General features: G+C 36.4%; 1 protein-coding gene across 1 annotated transcript in view; it reads right to left on the bottom strand.

Annotated features, from left to right (window-relative positions):
- Positions 1-8,019, bottom strand: part of DIXDC1 (Dixin) — an 84,911-nt gene extending 76,892 nt beyond the window's left edge. The window contains exon 1 of the mRNA XM_012942195.2: positions 7,981-8,019. The gene's annotated coding sequence lies outside the window, so the exon portion shown is untranslated. The remainder of the gene's footprint in view (positions 1-7,980) is intronic.
- Between the last annotated feature and the right edge of the window lie 14,843 nt (positions 8,020-22,862).

The following is a 22,862-nucleotide window of genomic DNA, read 5'->3' as shown; positions in this document are numbered from 1 at the left end:
ATTTTCTTAGAAACTATTTATTTTTGATTTGATGAAGTTAGACTTGTAAAGATTGTTGAATTATCATAAGTTAAATTACAGGGCACAAGATCAGCTTATCTACAATCGAAGAATATCTGGAACTCAAAACAACTATCTTTTAATCAACACCAAGGTCAGAATTTTAAATTCAGACTTTAAGACAGTTCTACTGTATGGGGCGTAAACTTGGGGAACTACGAAAGCCATCATCTAGAAGATACAAGTGTTTATTAACAGTTGTTTACGCAAAATACTTCAGATCGGTTGGTCAGAAACTATCAGCGACAACCTAATGTGGGAAAGAACAAGCCAGATCCCAGCTCAGGAAGAAATCAGGAAGAATCAGTGGAAGTGGATAGGACACACATTGAGGAAAGCACCGGAATGCGTCACAAGGCAAGTCCTCATCACTTGTATTCCTCAAGGTCAAAAGAGAAGGGGAAGACTAAAGAACGCGTTACGCCAAGAAATGGAGACAAACATGAGGAGAATGGACAACATTTGGATAGAACTAGAAAGGAAGGCCCATGACAGAGTGAGTTGAAGAATACTGGTCGACGGCCTATGCTCCATTGGGAGTGACGGGCGTAAGTAAGTAAATTACAGGGCGGCCGTTTCATCCTAGTATGAGATAGTATGAGGCCTTATGCATCTACGACCCTGCATCTGTGATTTGAACTCATCACTTTTAGTCTCGTGCGAGAACTCTTAACCACTAAACCAATGAACTGGAACCTATGATCTTGCGCGACCCTTTGTCTATTACCTGAGGCGGATAAATGTCTCGCAACTGACAATTATTGAGTTCCACTGGTTATGACTTCTCGTTAGAACTCCAGGATTAGCACTGTAGATCTAACCACCATTGAATTTCAACTATGTCTAATATGAGACAGTTATCTATCAAGTACTTTAGAAGATGCTTGCGCGATATCATGAGTTGAATGAAGTTGAACATGCCAACCATTGAATGGTGGCCCAATGGTCTGGAGTCTAAGCCTTCGCACTCTAGACTAAAGGTCACCGATCCGATTCTTGGCAATGGAGTAATGGGTGCATATTGTTAGAGAATTTCATATCAGAACGTAACATCTGTCCACTTCTTCCTGGTTTTCAATAGCTATTTAATAGAGATCAGTTCAGGAAGTTTAATATAAAGATTATATGATAGATTATTCTCATAACTATTCTGGCAACTATCCTTTCTATTTGTAAAAAAACAGAAATTTAGTTTATATTCTACTCCAAACTTAATCTGGTATGAATATAATGCGGGAACAAGGTTTAGTCATTCTTGGTGTGATCAGGATGATATTAAGCCGACTGTAAAACCTTCAGAGAATAGTTATTTGAAACAAATAATTTACGGGAGATAACTCTAATATTACAAAGGTTGTAGCTATTTAATGAATTTTTTAAAGTCTTCAACGGGTTATTTTATCTGCATATCATATAAAACAATAAAATGAGTTCCGCTTTATGCGTACGGAACATCCGTCTTCTTAAATCTATATCGAGCCTTCACTAGATTTTTGAGAGTTCCTAATTTCAGATTAGACTTAGGGTTGGTTTGTATGTTATTTATAAATTGAATGAGAAGAATTAAACATTTCATTAATTGAATGTTATCAGTTTTACTCTATAATGGCAAACATAATGAATTTCCGTCATTATTTCCAATATTTTATTTACTATGTCAAAGTATTTCTACCGCTCATTCTATGCGTTATAAAATAAACTCCAATAGTTGAAATCATGCGTCAATTGAAGCTAAACCACCCTGGAAAACCTTGAAGTACTGGACTTCTGTTTTGTCCTATTTTGGAACTCCTCAGCAATTTGATTCCATATAAAAACTCTAAATTCGCCGCCAAAGTTTAAATTTTCACATACTTATAAAACATGCTTTTATCATAGAGTTTTTCAATTAAGGTGTCTTTTTCCACTATATCAAGTATAACAATATTTATTTGTTTTAATGTTAATGGTTCATACAGAGCTAGAAAAGAAACAATAAAAGATGCAATGAAACCATACTACTTTACAATTCAGAACCTTTTACAATGTTAAGAAGTGATGATCAGTGGATTTCAACCGTTTCAGATATGGGGGTGTTAGCCATTTAGGATAATGGAAAATGGTTGCTTAACATAATAGATTGGATGAAGTTAGACATTAACACCGTTGGATTCCGGCTCATTGGTCTACAGGTTAAGCGTTGACCTGTAAAAAGGAAGGTCCTGGGTTCAAATCCTGCTAGCAGGATCGTGAATGAGCACTCGTGAGGAGTTCCGTACTAAGGCGAAGTGGCTATTCAGTGTTTACAGGTTCTCGATGTTAGTCTAAGATTGATCAGTTTATTATTTCAATTGAAACTAAAAAGCTAAATTATACAGTATTTTCTATAACAAACGAAATAATAGACCGTGGCATTAATTTCAAACGATTATTTTCTATAAGTCAACGACTCAAGAAAAACTATGATTCTAGTCAACTGATATACAGTATTAAAATCACTTTGGTTAATAATTCTGAATCAGCAAAAATATAGAAGAAAGAAAACAGGTGAACTAGAATGTTAGTCAAACTAGTCTATCATGACCAAATACCCTATAAACATTACTTGGATAGACTAATACACATATGATAAATTAATCTATTGAATCCATCCAGTTCTAAAGATCAAAAAGTTAAATTAGTGAAATTTTATAGTTTCGAAATGATCCGAAAGTTTTATTTACCCAAATGTTATCAGATATTTTTGGTGATATTTATTTGAAATTTACTTCAGTTATCTTCTTTTATCTATGGATGATGATGTAATTGTATTGTAGGGAATGAGAACGTAAGTGGTGATAACCAAATGTATTTAAATGGAAAATTACCGAGTGTCTTAATAAAATCTGAGAATCATACAGTAAATACTTAATTTGCAAAATGTCAATTAATTATCTCAAATTTGACTGTTCCTTTTGAAAATATCACTCATTCGTCTTAGACTTCATTGTTCTTGCATCTCCATACCAATTACTTTCTGTTTTGATTCTTTTCTACCCGATTTTCCTGACGTTCTGCTGCTAGACATTCTATTCCTAACTAGCGTCATATACTACTCATGTCTATATAAGTAGCACACACCACAGTAATTCCTTGAAGTAAATCTTATTCTTATAAAACATCATAGTTTCGCATATAAATTTAAGTAGTTTAAATGAAACTTAATGATAGAACTGTAAATAATCATATAAACAGATAGATTTGGAATACGTTTTGAGTGATCTATAAACAACTTAATTCATTGAAGTATTTTGAGTTGTCTACAGTGGATACGCACTGCTGAGGAGTCCCATACTAAGACGGAACTGTCGTTCAAAAGCTTTCAGGTTTTCTATGGTAGTCTAGCTTCAATTGATTCATGAATTCAACTACTAAACATTATATTTGACAGTTTCAGAAATAAAACTTAAAACAAATTGTGAAACACGATTTAAAATCTTATAGATAGAATAAAGTGTATCTGGATTTTAGGTATACTTTATTGATTAGATCTAACTGGTACGTAATACAAATTATGAAGGATTTCCTACCACTACCTTTAACTATCTAGTTAAATGTAGAATCATGTTAAATTACTTAGACTAGTGATTACTAAGTAATTGACCAAATAGAACCATATTCTTTTTTTCATTAAGATCGTGAACCGATTGATGTTAGACCACCATTGAAAACCTGGAAGCACTGGACGGTCGTTCCTTCCTATTGTGAGACTCCTCAGCAGTGCGCATTCACGATCCCGCTCAAAGGATTTGAACCCAGGGCCTCCAGTCTCGTGCGCGAACGCTTAACCTACTGGACCATTGAGCTGGCATCCAATGGTGTTAGTGTCAAACCTCAACTAATCCAGGAAGTTGCGCGACCATCTTCTATTGTACGGGGGTAGACACTTGTTTCTACCCGACACAGATTAGCTCCAATGGTCACGGCTTCTTACCAGAACTCAGGGAATTTTCTCACGAAGCTAGTCAAGCTAGACAAGAACCATATTCTTTTGAATCATATCTCGTATACTGATTCAAATTGGTGCATATATGTATGCCTGGTCCTCAGTTTAACAATGAATTTCGTTCAGTGAACATAAAGAATAAAAACAAACATGACATTGGTTTCAACATTGCAATCAGTTAACATATAGATAATAATCACATTTCATTTTTAACAAAGTATATCTTGGAAATAAGACGGCGACACTCACATACATACAGAAAATAATACAATAACTAATAACATTAGAATTAAGATATATTCGATGAATGAATTATGAATGGAATGTAATATAACTCTTAAATTCCACTTAGTTTAGGATTCAAGTTGTAATTAGATTATTAAAAACAAGAAATTTCTACAGAATGCAAACTTGATTATCTGACAATGATTATACAATATACCCTAAAGTGTAAATGTTTTACAACACTTATTGAATAAGTTTGTCTAATAATCAGATCAAACATTAAAGTATACAGGTTTAGAATATACAAGGTACCAATATATTTGTTTTATTCTGTTATATTCTTTTCTCTTTCTTTCTTTAATAAGTAACTTATTATTAACTTTTATTTAAAAAGAAACAAATGAATCTTTCTTTATTACTATCAAACCGATAGATAGGTAGTTAGATATTAGCATAGATAGACAACATTGAAGTAAAACATTTAACATACAACTACATACATGTATATATATATATATATATATTTACAAATTGTTAGATTACATAATTGAAATAAAATATTTCTTTTGATAAAGCGATTGTTTATGGAAAAATGTCGGCAATATTAATAGCAAGCCTAAACTTGCTGATATCATACTTTCAGTTATATACATTAAGAATGAGTTAATTTAGCAAAAATAGGATATCACAATGGGATGATGGAGATGTTTAAGTTTTAGATTGAGATCATGAACCGAATGATGTTAGACTACCATTGAAAACCTGAAAACACTGGACGGCCATTTCGTTCTGTTGTAAAACTCCTCAGTGGCAGTGCGCTTCCACTATTCTGCTCGTGGGATTTGAACTCAGGGTCTTAAGTCTTGCGTGCAAACGCCTAACCTCTTAACCACTGAGCAATGTACAATAAAAAACATATTGCAGACCTTACGATACAATTTCATGTGTTACTAATGTTAGCCTATTTAGATTGTTTTTTTGTTTTTCCGCATCATAGTAATATTATTTCGTTTACCCTTAAACATGTAAATAAACCTTGTTCAGTCTGTTCACATGATATGTTTGTGCTTTCTGCCTGTTTTTGAATTATGTATAGTTGTTTTTGCCTGGTGGTTTTCTGTAGTTCTCTCAGCTGTGTGAAGTACATCATCTCATGAACATTTGTACTTGACTATTAACTTTACGTAGCCTGATAATAGATAGATTAATAACAATTGAGTCACCAAAGCTTATGAGATGAGTTAAAATTCTGACATGTCAAAAGAGTCAAATCAAAGCGAAAGCATTTAGAAAAACGTCTCTCATTGTCAAGGGATATTCCAGAAACTACCACGAAACAAGTTAAAGCAACGTATAATCTTGTTCGTTCATCGTTACTTTGCTATATACGAACGCGATTCTCCGGTTAATCTGGGTTGCAAAACTTTCAGTGTCTAAATTTTATTACAGATAAGCTCACCCATTCAACAAGGAGTAAGCTTTAAGCATTTCAGGATTGTGATATTTAAAGTCAACCAGTAGTTTGTAGTTTGAAATGATGATCCTGCAAACGTCAAGGAACTTTTTCGCTTGGGAACAGTTGTATTTTTTCAAGCAAGTGAAAGAAAGTGAAATAACTTAAACATTCATTGCATTTCTCAAAACCCAGTAGAAAACATTCACTGTTCTACTTCCAGAATTAAAATAAAATATTATCAATCCGAAATAAAAGTGAGGGGTTTTCCGAATTTTCGGTAGATAAAAACCCTGTTTTATGTAACAACGAATCAAGAAAATACTAGAAAAACTCTCAGATGCTTCTTGTGTATAGTCACAAGGGTTATCAGTCGTAGGATATCAATGTTAACATCAAAATCGGTATAATATAAGTACTGAGATCGAGGTATTCAAATTACTTATCATAAGTAACAGTCTGTCTATCTGAATGATGCTACGAGGCTTCATTCTTCTGACTGAACTCTACACCATAACCATAAGAATAACTTTTGAAGACCTTAAGTGATATGGACCAAAATTCATAGTAACGGAGTAAGTTTATGCACCTCTTATCTTTTTTAAAATCGTGAGTTTTAATGTTACTTTGTACTTCTTATTCTTCTAATTATCCTTTGAAGGGTGACCAGATTTTTATGTCTAGTTTCCTGCCATCATCAATACTACTATCATTTTGACTCTGTCGATCTCAATCTTAATAAACGTTTTTCTTCAACCTGATGCAAACGTAGCTTGAGCTCAGACACTATTGTACCAGAATTAGGGCTATTAATGAATGACTAATGGTCATTTATCACATAAGTTTGATAATGTTCAAGAATCAACAATCACTAAAATTTTTGGTATGCCACATATATGATTGATTTCACAACATGAAGTTATGCAGTCAGGCTCCTAGATTTCGAAATGAAACAAACAACATTTATGGCTAATTTTAAATGTTGTTTATTAACAAAATGTGTTTTCAAACATTTAGACGTTGTCATTATATACCAAAAGAGATCCCTTTTAGGTTAAATACATGAAGATCAACAGCTACGAATACCAGCCTTTCGCGTAAATGTATCATATTATTATCCTTTGGATTTAAAAGAAAAATATCTCAGGCATGTTATGCGTTATTTAAAGTTGCTAAAAAAGAATCCAACTAAATCAAGACTCAAAAGAACATAGTCTAATAATTTTCAGCTATTAAACAACACCTTATATTCAACTACATTGATCGTATACTGAACGATGACCTTGGTATTAATATGTCCTGGCCTTCTCATCCGTCTGGCACTGATCATTTCAGAGGACATTCGAAGAAAGTCCAGAAACCGAGATCAAATCGTCGGCGTCTGGAGTTTCGCTTATTTTACCGAATGGTGACTTACCAGAACGCTCAACCGAAACATGTTATATCAGCACCTATTGTTGACAGATTCAAAACGAGATCGGACCTACACAGTGTTACAAACTTCAAGGACTAATATAGGTCAATAAAACTCCTATCCTCATTACTGAAAACTGAATACATAAAGCGTAAACATCATAGTAAAGACTTTAAATCATGCCACAACGTTCATAAATGGATGAAAAAAAGCTAGTTGGTTGATAAAAAGTCATCATAAAGCCATTAGATGATGAATACATATACACTGACCAAATTTTGTAAGTTTAAACTATCTGAATAAGTTAAAACCATGCAAATTTAGTGGAAATTGCCGATTTCAGAGACTTGCACTTGACACGTACTAAAGATATTTCGGAGAGTCCGAAGAGCCATTCACATTCAGCTAATAGCCGGATGTGAATGTTCTTGTGATAACACCGAGGAGAACGCAAGTCAAGCTCGAAATCTATGCTTTTAAACTTTTTATATCAAAAAACTGAGCCATAGCTTAAAATTTTAATTCAAGGATAGAAAAAACCGACAGTTGTAAAAAAACTCAAACATATTTACATTTTGACTAGAGTATTTAATGCGGAAGTATTACTTCTAGTGCTTCGAAACGTTAATATAAATGATCTTCGTAGACAGGAAATCTGTTGAAATATGTGCTATTCAAAAGATAAAATGTCTATTATCAAGAATTTGTATGAACTATGTGCAGAACCACCAATTGTAAACAAAATTATTGAGCTTTTATGCAAAAAGAACTTTGATTTAGAGCACCATGGCTTACTACATTCAGATTATAATATGGAAAAAAATTTCATTCGTTTATTTTATTATTATGAACAGGAGCACTCACGTCCTAGTTGCAGTTGGGGTCGATAACTAATACCGTCCGATGAATAATTTTATATGTAGCGCTATATGCTCAACATTCAATACATCCAATGCCTTGTATATACCGATCAATTTCCTTGGGCACTCTTCTTATTGTTTCTGTAAGGTTACAAATATTCAGTTACGTCTAGTGAATGATATTATATTAACTCGGCCTCACTAGCTCCAATCAGTTTGATAGTTATTTGTGAATTTGTATATCTCGTAATTCTAGTGAGTACGTTTTTTAAGAGCATTAGAGGTCCTGGATACCATTGGCTATCTCATTACTGAGCAGGCGGTTTGTTCTGTACTAGTGTGGCAAGTAATAAGGTGAAAACTCGGGTGCTAAGAAAAAATGATTGTTACAAGTAATAAATAAATAAGTTAATTATTTGGTCATGCAGACAGCGACAGAAAACCAAAATGTAGGAATAAAGAGAAGTAGTGGAAATGACAACAAGCGAGATAGAAAGTAGTTAATGACATTTGGTAATGACAACATCAGGTAAACTATAGGACATCCATCAGGCACAACTGGTCCAAGAGCAATATGGCAATCCCTTGGTGAGTACAAGCTTTTCAAGTCTTCTCTTAAAGCTACCCACTGAGGGAGCCGTGGTCACTTCGGTTGTAATAGCATTCTAAGTGGACACAACTCTTAATGGGAAAAGGTGGGGTCGCACTGGATTTTTGCCCTCTGACGTGCAGTTTTTCAGAGGTCACCTCGTAGACTGCGGTAGTAATGTACTGGTAAGATGCTCGTGTTCGGGTGACTTGACGTGCTTAATATGTTTACTTTCCGAATTGTACTGAATACTGACGTTGGGATTAAAAATCTTCATCAACTGTATTAGGGTGGAAATAACACTGGGAATATCCAGCAATCGTATGATAATGAAATAAATGCAGTAGACTTGTGAAAAGCAGTAACATTTACTTCTACATGGATTGTCTCAATATATGATAGGTTAGTTCCTAATCTATAAAAGGTAATTTTCTGAAAAGGTGTGATAAGTTATTACCTTTAGAAAGATCGATATGTAAGTGTTATTGTGTTTATTCCTTTTGCTTAACTGAAGTCAATCAAAACAGGGTAAGCCGATGTTCATTAATTGGCAATTGCTCTTCTATTCCAAAGATTACAGCGATTTCATTGCTACTCCTAAGATTTTTAATCTTCCCCTCAAATGAGAGTTTGCATATCCCTATCCACTGAAGAAGTCAACAGACTGTTACTGGGTGGTGAGAAGAAGAACGTTACGTATTTAGATCCTTAGGTTAATAAAGTATCCAAGTGGACATAAATCTGTCATACGCACTGATACTCGTCACCAATACCAGTCTTACTTCTAACCATAATAGGGAAGAAGTAATTAGGGATGTCTGAATGTTTTACTGAAACACAGTTAATGCCTAAAGTATATTCGACCAAAATACATTGTGAAATATGATGATATAATTCAGGTTTCATGACATTTATCTGAGTATCCAGATAATTAAAACAGATACACCTTTTATCTGTAACAGAAATTACCACTACAAGTATGTTCCTGTACTCGGTAGCTGAATAGCATCGTAGTTAGGATAGATTACAGGAAATCGAACTCATTACCTATGTGTTGAGATTTTTTAGGTGGTGTTTCACCCCTCGTGTTGCCTCAGCTACAATATTATCCCTAATATTCGTTTTGAAAGATGGCACACTGTGCAAACCTTCCTCTACAGTCTTGGAAAAGCAACCGTGCTGATTGTTGATGCATTAGAAACCGCCCCCAATTTCCATCGTCAACAATGTCTCAAGTTACATGCTAATAATATAATAATAATAGTAATATATATTTCTGCATGTGTAGTTGCACTCCATTTCTACGGACTCTGAAAAGTTAATCAATCACTATTTGAACAAGAAGGAAGTACATATACTCGCAGTAGATAATTAAAATTTGGATCCTGAAGGATGAATTTCCAACGATTGATCAAGCGCTTTATAGAAAATTCAAGAATTGTAGTACAATTCTGTTCATGTGAAAAAGCTTGACTATACTATCAGTGATATCTTTCAAGTAAAGTATCCAGAAGTTCAACACGTAAAAAGACGATAGAAATAAAAAGAAACATTATTTATGGCCAGCGACAGGATTACCTTCTCTTAAGTCTGTTTTTACGTGTTATTCCCGGCAAATCTTTATGAAGAGAACATGTAGCATCCTCGCCGTTACCTTTATATTTGACTTTGGTGCTTCAGGTTGTATTCTGTCTAGTTCCAATGCTTTCCCACTCTTGATTTGTCTTATGACCTTGCTAAACTCGCCAACTGCTGGTGAAGTAACATCTGTGGGGGTCCCGTGTATGCTGCCTCGATGTCCAGTGGGTTCAGTGAGGCTGGCTTATTCAAGAGTTCCATAAAGTATTCTACCCACTAGTTTCACTACCCTCGAACCTCCGTAATTGGCTTCCGTTCATTTGTTTTGACTGTTCGCTCTGCTTTGCAATATTTCCCCTTTTAGCTTATAGGCAGTATTATTCCCTATACTAGTGAGTGAATAATTTGTATGTTGATAGTAATGATTAGGACAATTTTACAGTACTCTCATATTCCTTTCCATCACGGATTTTTCTGTCGTCCTTTTTGGATCACCTTTACTTGTCAGCTTGAATAACAACTCTCTCTGTTCTTTTTTAAATTAGTATTCCTATGTTTTTCATCTCACGAACCTTCCATTAGGTATCTGTGGAGACCAACGATTTGTTCCAGTGCCCCTTACAACCCATCATGTCCCAGCATGCTGAATCTATTATTTCTTTAATCCATCCTTATTGGTTCTTCATAGTGGTTTCCTTTTATTTGGGTAGACCTTGTAAGGGTGGGAACCTGTTGCTAGTAGTCGAGTTTTTCCGGTTTTCGAAGAACATCTGCATCAAACATTTGTAGTGTTGTCACCCCAGTTGTACAGTCTTTTACTAGCCTAATTTGCATCTTGACCGCCAACAGCTGGCGATCTTGAGCTATGTCACACCCTCTTCTCAAGCCCACACGGACCTCTCGAAATGTTATTGATGAAGACGTGGTCTACCTGGTTCACTGTGATGTGGTCTGAAGAAACCACATAGCTTTTTTAGGCATTTGCGGGGGAAAATGGTGTCATCTATAATCATTTTCAAGTCCATCACCACCCTGGTTCCTCTCTTCAAGTTCATTTCATCCGATGGAATCTTCGTACCGACCTAAAAGCCCAGTCTGGTTATCAAGATGTTCAGATCCTTTTCTGAGTACCACTCAACGACCGACTGCAGCTCCTCACAAAACTGACCTTAGTTATCTTCCTCTCTATCACTGATGGACGCGTAGCACTAGAAAACATTCATCGCAACGCCACCCTTCTTGGTCTAGAAGAACATATTGGTAATCCTGGACCCATGGGAGTTTGATCCCATAACCGCCTTTTGTGCCGCCTTGAAGATCATTAGTCCATAATTTTATGTGTGTAATGGATTTTGTTCTTCATAGCCAGAATATGGCAGCATCTCTCCCAAAGCTAGTTTTTTCTGTCCATCTTATGTCCAACAGATTACAGTCTTTTCTAGAACGACCAGGTAATACATTCTCCTTTCCGCCTCTGTTTGAACGATGTTTCCCGTCTCCAACATTGTTCTAATACTCCATGCACCGATATTAGTCATTGTTTCGGACTAAAAAACAGGTATTGGACCCACGACTTCCATGAAGCTTTGGCTCTGATCATGTGATTTCACAACTCTTCTATAAAAATATTTTCAATGCCCAGGACAAATGCTGAATGGTCTAAGATACTCTTTCTGATTGGCTTTTTCGTAAGGGACGGGGTTTCTAACCTTATGCACAGCCTTCGTTTATCCAGGCTTGTGACCGGAAGTAACTTTAGAAGGACTCCACGTGGCGTTCCAAAATATCTGTATGCAGTCTTTTCCTTGCAGCTTGTCGCTGCTCTCTTCCTGATAGGACACTTACGTCAAAAACTATTGGGATTAATTGGCAGTTATCTTCTCAAAGGGCTTTATAAGGGCGACTCAGTTTAATATACTTGAATAATTATAACGCTACAGGCATAAAATTAAATCCATACTAGATAAATGCGTTGCAACTCAACGGCTGACAAGCACAAGTATATTGCGAAACAGAGAATTTATTCCTATCTATAATCGACAGGTCAAATCGGTCAATTCGATTCTGAAAGACCAACTGACTCTACCACTTTACGTTTTCGTACTCTAGTGAAGGAAGGCTCAGGTGAGGCTAACCGACTTATTATTAAGTACAAATTACAGAGTGTCTTCATGAAATACAAAATCGCACATTAAATACATTATTTTTGCATCTTCCTTCAGTTGTCCCGTACATACTTTATTATTCTTCCAATTCTGCTGTTATCACAAATGCTCCGTATTTCCTATTCTGTTCTCTTTAATTCTGTATTCTGCTCACAGGCTTTCTAATTCCAATTGTTGCTAGATACTACTTATAGCCGTCAGCATCAGCAGCGTACATCCAGTTTCTACCTATAATAATCCACACTTTGAAACAACAACTCAATTGTTGGCCATATACTTAATTACCTGTTTTGACTATAGCCCTGCTAAGACTCCGTGTGCAACAGTTAAAAGATCGATTTGGCGAATTCATTTGTAGGTAGTTAAATCTTAAGCTGATTTTTGGACAAGACGTAATGAACTAAAATTAACTGCGTTAAGTCAAGTTGGGGAAAGTATGTACTTGGAGTTTCTCAAGGTGTCAAAATGACCCTTTCGTTGTTCCTAAAATTCATCAATGATCTTCCAGTTATATGCCAGTTCCTCAGTTAATATTTTCGTGGAAGATATTAAACTGGGCGATATGATACTGATTCACATGAGCTCGAAGCATGTATAGAACTGCTACCACAAGAATGGACGGATTTGATATTCTATCCCTAGAAGAATCAGACGAAATTATTTTGAGCTATATAGGGGACTCAAGCTAGTCTATGTTTCATTTTTTCTGAAGACAACTCGACATACTGACTTCTGAGCCTCTTCTGACACACTTCTAAACCTACCTTCCTTTATATCTAAAACCAACAACAATGTTGCATCCCTCTCCACAAAACCACATAAGTCTCTTCAGAAAGGTACAAGGGCTTGCCACAAAGTGGGTACTAGGGATAAGAGAAAGAAACCTGTAAAGATCGACATCACTACCTGAGACTGTTCTCACCAATTCACGAGTGAAAGCGAAGTGACCTGATAATGGTGTATAACATACTTGCCATTCCCAGTTGCTCAAACGAAAACATCCTAACTAAAGCTAAATATTGCACGTTATGGAGTAGCTCATGATGAATTATACAACATAGAGCCAATATTCGATTAGAGTCACGCCTTTGTCACTACGGACAGGCACTAACTGTAATTCTTTCCCAGCTGATATGACCGCAACTCTTTATGCATACAGCTTCAAGAGAATACTCCACAATCACGTGCTCCCTCATGAATTCCTGCCCTTCGCTCAAAATAAATGTTTCTGATGCATGATTACTACCACTGTTATTTCTACTATTATTATTATTAGTTCGTTTCCAAGCACCCATCTTGTCACCTTCATCTGCCTGTTATTCTTAGATCTCTGCCTGTTCACATTGTTTGCACGAACTATTGGTTTCAGTTTCAGTTTGGAAAGGGTAGGAGGCTTGATGGCTTGTGTTAGTCCCAGCAATAGTGGTCTCTCAGTTGATCCAACTTTACTTTGAAAGGGTCGATGGATGGAGCCTCAATCACGTGCTGAGGTAATGAATTCCATTTGTTGATGATTCGATGGGAAACTCGATAGTCAGCTGACAAGTAATTTGTCCTGAGCTTGTAAACTTTTTGGAGTGTCCTCGTAAATTCTCTGTTTTGGAAGACAGGAAAACGAGGGCATATCAAGCGCAAATTCACCACTAAACAATTTGAAAACTGTAATTAAGTCGCCTCTAGTTCTGCGATATGACAACGGAAATAGGTTTAGCTTGGCCAGTCGAGCATCATACGGAAGCTTCGCTATTCCGGCAATCAACTTAGTTGTTGTTCTCTGAACCTTTTCCGGAAGTTCACTGTCTTTTTTTAAGCAGGGGCTAGCCGCTTGTATGCAGTACTCAAGTTTAGGACGTACGAACACCGTATACAAAGTCAAAAACGTTGTGGCGTCGACATGACCGATATGCATCACAACACACTTGGAAGTATTTATCGGCAACTGCCAGGTTTGAGACCATTCAGATAATTTCTTAAGGTCATTTTGGAGTTCTAAGCTATCACCCTCACATCGTATCATTCTCCATATCCTGACATCGTCAGCATTTAGCAAGAACGATGATGATAGGATACAAGGAAGGTCATTTACATACAAGAGGAATAGCACTGGCCCCAAAACTGTACCCTGGGGCACTCCACTAAGCACAGTTCCCCAACTAGATAACTTTGAGTTCACCCGAACTCTTTGTTGACGCCCGAATAAGAAGTATTTATCCACACCAATATATTGCCTCTAATCCCGAGATTTCTTAACTTACATAACAGCCGGTTGTGTGGAACCTTGTCAAAAGCTTTGCTGAAATCAATGAAGGTTACGTCTACAGGTAACTTTTGGTCCTTAATAGCGCACCAGCTTTCACGAGCGACTAATAAGTTAGTGAGACAAGGATAACCTATTCTGAAATCGTGCTGCTTCTCCGAAAGGATCCGGCTTTCATCGAGGTTCTTAAAAAGCTACTTGCGAATAATCTTTTCTAAGATTTTAACAACCACACTAGTTAGGCCAACGGGTTGGTAATTCTCAGGTTTATGTTTCGTACCTGTTTTGAAGGCAGGATTTACTATGGAGTTCTTCCAGTCTTTTGGTAAACGGCTCTGCGTTACGGATAGATTAAAGCATATACTTTAAGGGTTCGCAACGAAGTTATATAATTCCTTCAGTAGCCTAGGATGTAATTCATCGGGCCCCGTGGATTTACTTATGTCAAGCTTATTTAACAGACCGAAGACATCGAGTTTTTTAACGGTCACGCTATCCACTGTATGTGTGAAGGGATTTGTATGCGCTGACAGGAAGGGTGCTTCTATGGTATATACATTGCTAAAGTAGTTCGAGAACACTTGAGCCTTACCAAAGTCGTCCTCCATTAAATTTGCGGCAGTACTGTCTCATCATAGCGTAGGAATAGTTTCTCTTCTTTTCGTCCTTTGGTTTATATAGGAATACAAGCGTGTAGGACATTCTATGGATTTCTTAACAATTTTTTCTTCGTACAACTTTCTAGACTTACGGAGGGTCGAGACACAGGTATTCCAAGCTTTGTGATACTGAGATTTTGTCTCATCAGTCCCCAGCAACCTAAATCTATCTCCAATTATTCTTCTCTTGTCGAGAAGGATGCGCACCTCCCTACTGAACAATCGTGGAGAGTTTCTCGGCCCCCTTGGTATAGTCCAAGGGATGTGGGGTGCGATACCTTTTAAGTATACATTTCGAAATGCGTCCTAAGCTTTTCAATTGGGGACTCTGGGTCTATTGTCCAATCTACTAACGATGCTGAGTGCATGATATCTGGTATGTTTGCTTTCCAGACGTTAGGTCTGGGCTGAGCTAACGCGTGTTCGTGATTGACGGTTATATGGGAGTCAAAAGTTAAAACTGCGTGATCACTTTTACCTAGGGGTGGCTTGTGATGAAGGTTCGCAACGTCATCCTCATAGTGATTGAGTATCAGATCTAGTAAGGATGATTCAGTGTCCGGGTCGTACCTAGTCGCTCCTTTCACATGTTGCACTGGAGCACATGAGATAACCGCATCAACTAGTTCCTGCTCGAAGGAATTATCTGACGATTCAGTTCACAGATTTTCCCAGTCTACCAAAGGTGCATTAAAGTCCCCTAGGATTAGACATCGATCACTTTATGGCCAAGTATTGAGACTGCTTAACAGAACCTCATTTACTTCACAGCTTGGACTGAGACAGACCAAACCAATCAGCAGCTCTTGTCCCTTGCATTTCAAGCGAAGACTAACTAATTCACAAGTCCCACTCTCATGGGATACACTGTCGATAGTGGCAAATGAGATAGCATTCCTAATGAATAGAGCTACTCCCTCTCCTTTATGCTTTTGTATTCTGTCGGCCCTTACTAACGTAAAATCCTCGAAATCAAGTTCCATACTATCTATAGACTGTGTCAGCTAGGTCTCTGTGACTGCGGTTATGTCTGGCTTTGTAGAGTCAAACTGTACACCTAGTCCTGATCGCTTATTGAGCAAGCTTCAGACGTTAGTGTAATAGATCCGAAGCCTATTTAAGTGGCTTCCAGCTTCCGCCAAAGAGGCTTTGGTATCATTCTCTGTCGAAGCCTCACAACCCAAAGTTTACAATTTTTATGTCCTTTTCGCCAGAGCCTAACCCAAGCTGTACTTCTTTAGCGGCTTCCCGTATTTTTACACGGTCTGCCAACGGCCTTACGGATAAAAACTCCTGAACCCTTTAATTTATGTTCATTCTTTGAAATTAAGTCGCGTTCATTCGAAGATTTGGATACTACTTTGAGCAGTCTGGATTGATTAGGCTTCAAGGTCGCTAGACTACCTAGTCTGTACACCTTTAGTAGGGTGACTACGTATATATTTAGAGGCATGAATTGTGTAAGTGGCTGTTTTATCAGCACAACGTCATGCTCAAAACGAGTTTTTGGTTCAGAGCTTTCACTCTCCTTGATTCTATGAAAAATAACAGATGTCACTGTGATCACCCTACGATTTCTAGACTAATTTTATGGGGGCAGGATTCCTTTTTATATTGTTATATTGTTTCTTCCTTACAACTAGTACCCACTCGTCAACGTTGCTTGAAGAAGCAACCACAGTCGCGTCAAACATACTGCAAGATTCTGAAGGGTTGTCAACGACTTGAGAGGTCAGGTTATGTGTCCCGCTAGAAACCGATTGAGCCTTGCGATTGCGGCTTCTAGGCGTTCCCTGCTGGATACCATTTAGAAGACGAAGGACAGGAGAAACTTCTTTTCTCGAGTTTTTAGCTAAGACAGACCACTTTGAAGACTGTTTTACCTCCTTTGTTCGGTGTGGGTCATCTGTTTTTGAGCTCATCCGAGTTTGCCTCACACTGATTCGCGTGTCGACAGAGCGAGTACTGTCCGATGTGTCCCGACCACGCTTCCCAAAACACTTTTTTGCAGCATTTACCAATGAGACGGCCTCGGTTAGCAAGTCATTTGCATCCGAACAGCTCTGCTGATAAAGCCATGCGCAACCGTTTTTGCTGAACCGTTTAAAAGCCGCAGGCGTTAAATTCGTACAAACTTCGTGGTACCAGCCTTTGCACTCATCGCACCGAATGCCGCTTTCAACGGGATAACGACAGCCCGGACGTTGGTAATTGCTTTATTTGCACTGTCCAGTCATTAACGAGGGGTCTTTTTAAAAACAGAAATAGATGCAACAATACTCAGAGACAAAAATGATCTATGACCAAAAATAGTGGAGAACTGTAGGTTGTTAGAACCAAAAGTACTAACAGATACAATAAAAAATAACGTACTCAAAAGCACCCACGACAAACTACTTTAGAAACAGAACCGATACACTTGTAGTGCCATTGGACCATAACCATACAATCTTCAAAGCTGAACACAAGACTATTGAGAAAATAGATATTCAATATTTAACACGGAGAAATACCTAAGAATGGAGAAGGCGCGAACAATGAATTGAATAGACTGAGTTGATCGGATGGCATGGCTCGACCATGCAGGCGTGGTCCATCTGAATGTTACCTTATATCTTCTATTCATATTAAATATATTGTTCTTTCTCTAGCCTAACCTTGTTCTACATCATGTATTGGTAATTGATGCGATACAGTGAGTTGGTGTAGTCGGTGGTGTGACTTCCACGTAAGATCTTATGGATTAGGCAGTTATATCATGACAAATCTACAATTTTGGGATTAGGTCTATTATTAGAGCAGTACTAATATAATAGTAGACCATAATTCTACATTGGTAAGCCCGACTAGAGAAACGCAACCTAATATTGTTAATCTTACTTCCATTCTAAATTCTTGATCTATTTTGTATTTATGTTACCCCAATATTCTAACAGTCCTGATTAATGCTCACATGTATTATCGTAATGTTATATTGATTAGTTCTCATGACATACTAGCTCAATCGACAATAAAAACTGGTCGTCTATATTAACTAATTAGCTTTGATGGTTCGTTAACAAGCTTTAATAGCATTTACATGCTTCAGCGACATAGACTTGTTTAAGTATCAAGCTCTAGCAAATATGACCTGTAAATAACGCAAATATACATTGACTAACAATGTAGCAAGAACTAAATAGTTACCTGGATCTAATATTCAGTGTTCCTTATCTTATCACCTCATCCTGTTTTAAACTATGCACTATCCTGTAATATCTTTTCTTCCGACCACTGCCTGCCTAATTTCAAATTTTCGAGTTCCATTGCCAAACAACAAGGATGACACTTCTCTAAAAACATACGGTGAGTTTCAGCCATAAGTTTTCTGCAATCATAAGGTCATTTTAGATGGCTCGTTCAATGGTGACCGCACAATTATCTAGATTCATCCGGTTGTTCTGATCCGAGCGAGTGGCAAAAACGTCAACGGCATCAAGGACTCTGGAATTAATTGCCATACTGCATGTTTTATTCTGGATACTTTTGGATCATTACTACTCCTCACGAATGGCGTTATATATATGTCGTCCACTGGATAATATAATTTTCAAAAATAATCCAGGCGAGTTCAACTATTTTACTTAACGATTTTTTGTACTTAACATGTATATGCTTTCCAGTTGCTTTTGCCACATATTTGTAAGTGTCCCTAGGCTAAATGCAGTAACTTCTTATGGAATGTTTATAACGCGTCATATTCCTGCCTGAAGTTTCATAAGCAGTCTTGACTTTAAAATTACTTTTCCTGGTCATGTTCATTATTTTTAAATTTTTATATACGTCAACAACCTGCATGTTAACCTGGCCCGTACATACGTTACACTATATCTTCATATCTTTTGAATTTAGAAATCATCTGAATCGCCTTTAACATTTATCAATAAACCCATCATAGTCGTTGTTGCTAATCGTATTTGGGTTTATGGATTGGTTTATCATATTAGCAGCCTAAAATGCAAACATAGTTTAGATAATAAGATTAAAAACTTAGGTACTATCAACTGCACTAGTAAAATAACTAAATCCCTAGGTAGCTGTTGGCTAAATAAACGTCTAAAATCAAAACTCCGTAGCCTACTAGAATTAACACTAAACGAATCTTTCTGATATAAAATTTATAATTAAATTAGGCGTCTCGGATTCTTTAACGTTACAAATTTCTGATAATTTCGAATCACCTAAAGCAACAATACCTATTTTTCCACTGACTAATCCTCATTCAACACTATAACTAGTTAAACATAATAGTTTCAGGATATCGTCATAAAGCATTGTCATGACTTGACAATCACGTAATATGATTGATAAAATTAATGAAACTATTAACAAAATCGATCAGCAAATTGACTTATAATTATCACTAGTGTTGTTTTTCTTTTATCTTCATCCATCACAGATGATTACAGTATGTTTCTCTATCAGTTGCTCATTCAGTAAATATCTCAAAACCTTGTCAGTCTAATTGGTGGTTTAGCGACACAATCATGCATGCAAATAATCAGTATAAGCAGTCGAGCAAATCTCCTGCAAACTGAAAACATCAATGTCGAATTTACCCCAACACTAACTAAGGTTCAAGCCATTATAATAGACGTGAGTTGGGAGTGTACTCCTCTTGGTTACAACTTGTGTTCTCCCTGATAATCACATGAGCATCACTCACTGTCAATCATCTTGTAAGAACTTATTTAGCTAAATACATCTTGCAGCACCACATCACTTCGTAGTATGACACATAGGCTTAACTGATTTCAATAACTTATAACCACTATATCTCAATTAAACCGTATTCCGCCTTATGATAAATTGCATACTTGCAACTAACTTGTATGCCCAATCAGCCGGCAAGTATAAATACAAATAAATAGTCTATCGCAGATCAGAACATTGAGTCTAGAGCATGTCTCTTACGAATACACTCATGTTTAACGATTTGTTTCTAGCTATCTGTCTAAAACTCATATAATTATCACTCACGTATTTAAATTTTGTCTTGATAACCATTCATGAGTATTAGTAGTATTACTAAATTCTATCACGGTCAAGTAAACACGGGGTTGAGAAAATCTCCCCGTAACTAAATAAACCGTATCAAACTAACTGGAACACTAGTTGGAATTCTTCTCCACGGTAATACTTTTGTTCCTTCAGTTAGCCTACTAATACAGATGCAATTGGAATTCAACTCATATGGACAACTTACCGGCATAATCGTTATTTGATTTCATAATTTAAACCAAAACTACCAATATTAACATTTCTACAATATTCATTACTTTAATATTTCTAAACACAAAATACTTACTACCTATACGTTAAGTTATTAACCAACATCTATTAACACGCATCGAATTGTTATTATTATTATTATTGTAATCCCATTTTTTATAGCTCAAATAATCACCCAAATTTTCATTTCAAGCATGTTAAGCATGAAGGCAGATATTTTAAAATTATTACATGTATTTCCCGACCAGATTCTGCCGCCTTCTTTTTGATTTATCTTTCAGCTTACCAATACCCGGAGGATTCCTATTATCCTTGGTAACCTCCGGCGCGCGACGATCCCATCCAATTTGGTATCGAACCAACATCACGTTGATTCTGGTGGGAGAGTAGTGTAGTGGCATTGGACCATAACCATACAATCTTCAAAGCTGAACACAAGACTATTGAGAAAATAGATATTCAATATTTAACACGGAGAAATACCTAAGAATGGAGAAGGCGCGAACAATGAATTGAATAGACTGAGTTGATCGGATGGCATGGCTCGACCATGCAGGCGTGGTCCATCTGAATGTTACCTTATATCTTCTATTCATATTAAATATATTGTTCTTTCTCTAGCCTAACCTTGTTCTACATCATGTATTGGTAATTGATGCGATACAGTGAGTTGGTGTAGTCGGTGGTGTGACTTCCACGTAAGATCTTATGGATTAGGCAGTTATATCATGACAAATCTACAATTTTGGGATTAGGTCTATTATTAGAGCAGTACTAATATAATAGTAGACCATAATTCTACATTGGTAAGCCCGACTAGAGAAACGCAACCTAATATTGTTAATCTTACTTCCATTCTAAATTCTTGATCTATTTTGTATTTATGTTACCCCAATATTCTAACAGTCCTGATTAATGCTCACATGTATTATCGTAATGTTATATTGATTAGTTCTCATGACATACTAGCTCAATCGACAATAAAAACTGGTCGTCTATATTAACTAATTAGCTTTGATGGTTCGTTAACAAGCTTTAATAGCATTTACATGCTTCAGCGACATAGACTTGTTTAAGCATCAAGCTCTAGCAAATATGACCTGTAAATAACGCAAATATACATTGACTAACAATGTAGCAAGAACTAAATAGTTACCTGGATCTAATATTCAGTGTTCCTTATCTTATCACCTCATCCTGTTTTAAACTATGCACTATCCTGTAATATCTTTTCTTCCGACCACTGCCTGCCTAATTTCAAATTTTCGAGTTCCATTGCCAAACAACAAGGATGACACTTCTCTAAAAACATACGGTGAGTTTCAGCCATAAGTTTTCTGCAATCATAAGGTCATTTTAGATGGCTCGTTCAATGGTGACCGCACAATTATCTAGATTCATCCGGTTGTTCTGATCCGAGCGAGTGGCAAAAACGTCAACGGCATCAAGGACTCTGGAATTAATTGCCATACTGCATGTTTTATTCTGGATACTTTTGGATCATTACTACTCCTCACGAATGGCGTTATATATATGTCGTCCACTGGATAATATAATTTTCAAAAATAATCCAGGCGAGTTCAACTATTTTACTTAACGATTTTTGTACTTAACATGTATATGCTTTCCAGTTGCTTTTGCCACATATTTGTAAGTGTCCCTAGGCTAAATGCAGTAACTTCTTATGGAATGTTTATAACGCGTCATATTCCTGCCTGAAGTTTCATAAGCAGTCTTGACTTTAAAATTACTTTTCCTGGTCATGTTCATTATTTTTAAATTTTTATATACGTCAACAACCTGCATGTTAACCTGGCCCGTACATACGTTACACTATATCTTCATATCTTTTGAATTTAGAAATCATCTGAATCGCCTTTAACATTTATCAATAAACCCATCATAGTCGTTGTTGCTAATCGTATTTGGGTTTATGGATTGGTTTATCATATTAGCAGCCTAAAATGCAAACATAGTTTAGATAATAAGATTAAAAACTTAGGTACTATCAACTGCACTAGTAAAATAACTAAATCCCTAGGTAGCTGTTGGCTAAATAAACGTCTAAAATCAAAACTCCGTAGCCTACTAGAATTAACACTAAACGAATCTTTCTGATATAAAATTTATAATTAAATTAGGCGTCTCGGATTCTTTAACGTTACAAATTTCTGATAATTTCGAATCACCTAAAGCAACAATACCTATTTTTCCACTGACTAATCCTCATTCAACACTATAACTAGTTAAACATAATAGTTTCAGGATATCGTCATAAAGCATTGTCATGACTTGACAATCACGTAATATGATTGATAAAATTAATGAAACTATTAACAAAATCGATCAGCAAATTGACTTATAATT

The sequence above is a fragment of the Schistosoma haematobium genome, chromosome 7, assembly GCF_000699445.3.
Source record: "Schistosoma haematobium chromosome 7, whole genome shotgun sequence".
Lineage (NCBI taxonomy): Eukaryota > Metazoa > Platyhelminthes > Trematoda > Strigeidida > Schistosomatidae > Schistosoma > Schistosoma haematobium.
Note: the sequence above shows the minus strand (reverse complement) of the source record. Positions and strands in the feature narration are given on the sequence as shown.